This window comes from Lupinus angustifolius, unplaced genomic scaffold (assembly GCF_001865875.1).
Source record: "Lupinus angustifolius cultivar Tanjil unplaced genomic scaffold, LupAngTanjil_v1.0 Scaffold_519, whole genome shotgun sequence".
Classification (NCBI taxonomy): Eukaryota; Viridiplantae; Streptophyta; class Magnoliopsida; order Fabales; family Fabaceae; genus Lupinus; species Lupinus angustifolius.
Window position 1 is genome coordinate 90,746 of NW_017727877.1, and position 7,306 is coordinate 98,051.

Sequence of the window (7,306 nt, forward strand, 5' to 3'; positions counted from 1 at the left end):
ATTACCCGTATGCATAATTGATTACCTAAGATGACTGTTTGAAATCTGGGATTTTTTTATGTTGAGTAACCAATTCCTCACTTTGAGTAACCGATTACTTTGACCAGTATTCAAGTTTCTCTCCTCATTTTTCAAACACTTCTTCTTCTTCTTCCTCAAACCTCTCTTTTCGTGTTTACCCTAGTGTTTCTCTAAAAACCTCATTTATGATCCGATTTGCATGATTTTTGAGTCGTTTCATATCACTTTTTCAATTCTAAACACTTCTATTCCATAGATTTCGTGTTTAGTGGCCTTAATCAAAAAATCCCCAAATCTCTCAAACCTTAAAACCTAACTTTTTTCAAAACCTCAATCAATGGCTTCATCATCAAGGGCTAAGAAGCAATGTACCAGTGTGTCTCCAAAGAAGCGATGTTCTTCATATTTTGAAGCTAACGTCTTCACACCAATGATGAACAACGCAAAGTTTTCTCAGAACCTTTCCCTGGACGCTCCATATTTTCTCCCAAGTATGGCAATGTAAGTAACTTTGAGTTTGAAGATTTCAATTTCCCTACTCTACTAAGGCAATAAGGTCTTTTTTATTTATGTGAGAAATCAAAAGCCTACTTTCCTGAACTTGTTAGAGCATTTTACTACTATTTGAACTTTAGGAAAAGTCGTCTAACATCCTATGTGAAAGGAAAAGAAATTGTTTTAGATGTGAAGACCTTCAGTTCAATATAATGTAATATAACTATGCAAGATAACATAAAAGATTTTGGTCTTGCATGTGAATGGGATAATTATGATAGAAAAGAGTTCTACTACTCTATTTGTAGATTCTCTAAAAGGGAAATCGAAATGAGTAAACAATTGGCGTTAGGTGAAACTATAAAGAGTAGAGATATCCTTGCTGTAGGAAATCTCAATCTCGAAGATCGCTTGCTTCATTATTTTCTGAGCTATGTCATTATTCCAAAATAATCAAATCATTCTCAAATCAATGATATGAAACTACAATTGATATATGCTCTTAAGCATAACCTTTCAATCAATTGGACTTTGACAGTAATGAGACATATGTGGTCTATGCGAGAAACTCACAGCCTCTTGCCTTATGCAATCTTCATTACCAAATTATTTGAACATTTTTGTATATCCACTGCTGGTGAATCCAAAGTCACACTTGATGCACGCAATTGTAAAATCGATATGGATGTGATCCACAAAATTGACTTCATTCGAGATCTCATTGATAGAATCTATAAGCATCAAACTGATTGACAAGCTGCACATGTTGATCCAAATGTCTCTACTAACCCTCCTAAACATCAACATTTTGAGTTTCATGTTGAGTCTTCTTCATTGGTTGCCAATCCTACCAATCAGATGATTATGGACGAGTTATTATCTCTTCCAGGCTACATCTCTAATCAGATGGATGCTCTTGATGCTCAGAATCAACAAGTCCAATTTGAGCTTCAACGTCTTTCTTATAAGATCAATAGCATGGATCTTGATGACGATAACACTGAGCCTGAGTCTTAGAAAATTTATTTTCTAGGGTTTCTATGTTGTAATGTTGTGTGATTGTGGACAAATTATTGTTTTGTTGTTTTTATGATTACGTTTGTATGAACATTATTTATGTTTTCTAGTAGGCTATGTTACCTTTATGTTTTCTACATACATATTGTATGTTGTATATATTGTACTGGACTCTTGGCTTTTCTTCTTTTTGATGAATTCAAAAGCGGGAGAAAAGTTGGAAGAGTGTATTTTCTGTTTAAAATTATTTCGGGCACATAACTCCAAATCAAGGGGGGCATACAAAATAGAGGGAGCATACTCAAGATAAGTCAGAATATCACAAAGTATGCTACTCTCAGAAAACTACATTGTCAAGAAGATATTGGTTTGTTATGATAAAAAAGGGGGAGATTATAAAGAAGATCTTGCTCTTGACCTTGGCACGGTTTTGATGAAGACACCAACATCACATAAAATAAGAAAAGGAAGAATACTTATGAAGACAATGATGATAAAGCTTCAAGGATTTAGAATCTAAGTCTTTAGGTACTTATATCCTTACACTTTATTATATACAAATAGTAGTATTGCTCAAAAGTATTTTAAAATAAAATTGAAAACAACAAGTATAAATGAAAACAATTTTCAAGATACTATGTAATAGGTTAGTGGATGTAAGTAACAGGTTACTGTGACTAACTAACAGGTTACCAGAACAAAGTAACATGTTACATGAGTGAGAAACGAGTTATCCAACAAAAATTGATCAGGGTAATCTATTACATCCGTTTGAGTAACCGATTACACGATCCAATAAACAATTACTCCGTTGGACACACATTTCTGTAATCGATTACAACCTGTGAGTAATCGATTACAGCCTGTGAAAATCAATTACTTAGTTAGACAAAATGTTTGGGTAATCAATTACATGAATTAGGTAATCCATTAATGAGAGTTGTTGCACCAGTTTTTATATTCAAACTACACAGCTTTCACCCCAAACGAAATGGTTTCATTCCAATCGAATCCTACCTTTTCATAGAGGTGTTATGGTTGATTGGAAAGCCTATTTAAAGGCATTGAAACTCATAATTACGAACATATAACTCAGATACATAATCTAAAATTTTCTGAAGAATTTGATCTGCACTTTTTGCAACTTGTTCTTAACTTTCAGAATATATTTTCTGAAGTTGCCTTAAGTTTTGTTTCAAAGTTATTCAAAACTTCTGAGCATTAGTACTAAAGTGTATAAAGAGTTATTGGATTGCAAGAGTTCATAGTTTCAAATCTTGTAAAGGCAATCCTTGCTATAGTTAAAGTTTTCTTCATTTAGAGTGTTGAATTACTTTTTGTCAAAAGGGTGTGATAAGAAAGGGGATAGAGTCACTTGAAAAGGTTATTTTCCAAAGAGTGATATAGGTATTAGAGAGTGAGTAGTGAAGAAATCTCTTATGTTGCAAAAGTACTGGACGTAGACTTTGGTGGAAAAGAAGGTGAACCAGTATAAAATCTCTGAGTACTCTCTTCTCCCTTAACTCCCTAAATTTACTTGCTATTTTCTGCATAACTTTTTCGCTGTTATTAACTCTTGAATTTTGCAGAAAAATCTGTCATACTTTTTAAACAACTAATTCACCTCACCCTGACTCTTAGTTGCTAACTCAGTCTTATTTTGATTATCTCCAAATTTTGGTAAAGGCTAAGGATTGACATAGAACAACATTTCGCACTCACCGTGGTTTGTATGAATGGTTGGTTATGCCATTTGGGCTCTCTAATCCCCATACCTCATTTTAACAATTGATGAATCAAGCCTTTAAAGAATAACTTCGAAAATCAGTTTTGGTGTTTTTCGATGATATTTTGGTCTATAGTCCAACACGGGAAGAGAATATTACTCACTAGGAAGTGGTTTTACAACTCCTTGGACAAAACTCCTTATTTGCTAAATTATCTAAATATTTTTTTAGGTTGCAGCAAGTGGAGTATTTAGGCCATATAATTTCAAATCAAGGTGTAGCTATGGATTTGTCCAAAATACAAGCAATGCTTGACTGGCCAGTTCTGTCTAACATTAAACAACTTAGAGGATTTTTGGGACTTTAAGGATATTATCGCAGATTTATCAGGAATTATGCCTCTAATGCAACACCACTAACTTCTCTACTTAAACGAATGCATTCCAGTGGAGCTCACATGCTACCTTGGCCTTTGAACAGCTTAAAAAAGCCATCACAGAAGCGTCGGTTCTGTCTCTCCCAGATTTTTCACAAAACTTACATTGGAGACGGATGCTTCGGGGACCGGTATTGGTTGTATTCTTTATCAAGACAAACACCCAACTACATATTTCTCTAAAAAGCTGAGTCCTAGGGTGCAACGTCAATCTAGATATGTCCGGGAATTATATGCTATCACGGAGGCTATGACCAAATTCCATCATTACCTTATTGGGCACCCTTTTATTATTAAGGCGAATCAAAAGAGTTTGAGAGCCTTGACCAACCATACAATTCAAACTCTAGAACAACAACAGTGGCTGCATAAGTTCTTGGGGTATGATTTTACAATTGAATATAAACTAAGTTGTGAGAACATTGCTGTCGATGCCCTATCACGTTCTTTTTTTATGGAAGTCTTCAACACATAGGCTGACATTATAGAGCAGATTCAGTTTGTTGTAATGGCAGATCCTGCATTGTTTGCAATATACCAGAGTTGCTTGTAGGGTACATGTTCGGATTCTCGGTACCAGGTTCGCAATAAATTGTTGTTTTGGCAACATCGCCTAGTGGTACCACTAAAGCAGGATCTCATTACTATGATCTTGCAAGAATTTCATTCTTCTCCCTTAGGTGGACATGTTGGTGTTCACATGACAAAGGCTCACATTGCCTCTTAATATTTTTGGTCGGATATGCACAACGACATCAAACAACTTGTGGCCCAATGTCTATGCTGCCAACAAGCAAATGCATCCAATATTCTTCTTGTTAGGCTACTTCAGCTACTTCCCATTCCCTTACAAATTTGGGAAGATGTTGCTATGGATTTCATCACTAGTTTACCACCCTCCAATTCTTACACTTTTATTTTTGTTGTTGTTGATCGACTTTCCAAGTATAGTCATTTTGCGCCATTGAAATCTGACGTTACTAGCATCAAAGTGGTTGAGGTTTTTATGAGCTCCATTATTAAATTACATGGTTTTCCTAAGACTATAGTGTCTGATCACAACAAGGTCTTTACAAGTCATTTTTGCCAACACTTATTCAAGCTAAGTGGGACAACCTTAGCAATGAGCACTACTTATCATCCTCAAACGGATGGTCAATCTGAAGTTGTTAACAAATGTCTTGAGGTTTATTTGCACTGTTTTTCCAGTCATAATCCTAAAGGATGGGCCAATTCTTACTTTGGGCAGAATAATGGTACAAAACAATATTTCACACAAGCATTGGCATTACTCCTTTTAAAGTTGTGTATGGGTGCGACCCTCCTACTATAGTGTAATATGAACTCAACTCTTTGGACCCTCCATCTCTGCAACAAATGGTATTGGAGCGTGATTCAATTATTCCTTTGCTTAAATCCAATCTCTATCGTGCTCAACAAATCATGAAGAAATATGCTAATTCTAAACGTCGTTTTTGTCAAATTGAAATTGGTGACATGGTATTAGTGAAGCTACAACCATATCGGCAGCATTCTATGTCTCTACACAAAAATCAGAAATTGGGCATTTCCCGATGATTGTGAAGATTGGGTCTGTTGCCTACAAGTTGCTACTTCCACCTACTACTAAAATACACCCCATTTTTCATGTTTCTGCCCTCAAGCCTTGCAAAGGTTCTCATTCTGTGCCATACATGCCTTTGCCATTCACTACTTTTTAATTAGGAGCATTACTTATTCCCTAAAAGGTGTTGCAAACTCGTATAATCAAATGCCGGAACCACGAGATTCCACAGGTCCTCATGCATTGGAAATGACTCAATTCTAATGAGGCAACTTGGGAAAATTGGCATGGCATAGTCTTGGCTTATCCTCATCTTAACCTTGAGGACGAGGTTAATTTTAATGGAGGGAGTATTGTAATGAACGAGAACAATAGTGGTGGTATATAAAACAAAATAAAAGAAGGAATGACATATGGCACTGCAGAAAATGATCAACGACATGTGATAATTGATCCTGAAATTGTGGGATTGAGGAGAAGTGGGATAGAAAGGAAGCATACCAGAAAATATTTCCATAAGTAGCATAAAAGGTATAATCATTAATCAATCAGGGTGTGGATTATTATGTGAACCAACCTCTTTTCTCTCTATAATGTTATTGCCTTCTTTCCGCTGCTTTTATTCCTTCTTATACTTTTCTAAGTTCCTCCAAATGGTTCTCAACCATACTTGTCAATTATTTCAGTAATAGATTCTGTAAATTGTACTCACTCATTACACAATTTAGTGAGGTAAATGTCTGAATCTTGTTTGTGTACCTTTTAATCTTCACATATTGTTATAGAAGAGCTGTTAGATGATCGTTATCCTCATTTGAGACTAATCCAGGAATAATTAAACCAATTAAGGTGTTGTGTGTGGTGTTGTTGTCCTGAGCATAGATATAAATGAACTAATGAATGACATGGGTCTAATTGTCCTCTTTGGGAGTCAGAAATTCTATCCCCTAGTTTTAGGATAGTCAAGTCATTACTGGCATGCCTTAGCTTAGTGACTTTGTGAAAGAAACTAGTGTTACTATTGTCATTACAATGTCAATTTAATATGGACTTCTCCTCCAGAATTCATTTTCCACATTTAAAGCCTGCAAGACCTCCTTTTGGGCATTGATTACTTGATGAGCCAAATCATCATTTGTACCATTGACATCAATTAGATGATGAATAAAATGCACCTTGTTGTTAGCTTCTTCCGTTCTAATATGCACATTACTGAAGATGTTTTTTTGTTCCAAACCTTTAATTCCTTTTTAAGCAACTTGATTTTTTGGGTTAGACCAAACATGAGATAGCCCAAAATTCTACAGTTCCAACCTCCAAACATCTGCTACAACTCTGTTACATCCATTGCGCAGAAGCCACAACTCGTGAAATTTGAAGGAAGATGGATGAGTGATGTCAAACTTCTGAGAAAATAAGAATAGAGAAAGTGATTAGAGCTAATTCTAGGCATAGTACAACAATAAATGGACTTCCATAAATGGAGCCAATAATAGTATTTGAAAATCAAATTGAGTATCGTTAAACAAAAAATCACAATTTTTTAATTATTTCTCAAATATTGATTGGAATTTAAAATCATTTTCAATGGATGGAACTTTCAAAAAGTCACACATGGTAAATATAATTGAAATAATTATGGAGTCTCATAATATATGTTTGGCAGTTCCTAAGTATAATACAATTGAGAAAAATTGATATCAAATTTATTTTTATTTAAAACTAGTATTATTTTGATTGCCGAGAATTATATTTTCCAATGTTAAAGGAAATAAAAAACAAATATGATTTGAATTTACATGTCTATAATTTTATACGAAAGTGGTGAATAATAATAATATGTTATGAGTGATGAGCAATATATTACACACTATTCATAATCTTAATTTAGCATGATTGATGATTCTTGGTGCCTAATTGACTTTGTTTCACATGGTTTAGTGTTTTAGACTTTATTGGACTAATATTCCTAAAATGAGTTAATTTGGGATTATTTGGCCTGATTAAATCTATTATCATTTTCAGATCACATTTGACACCAATGGC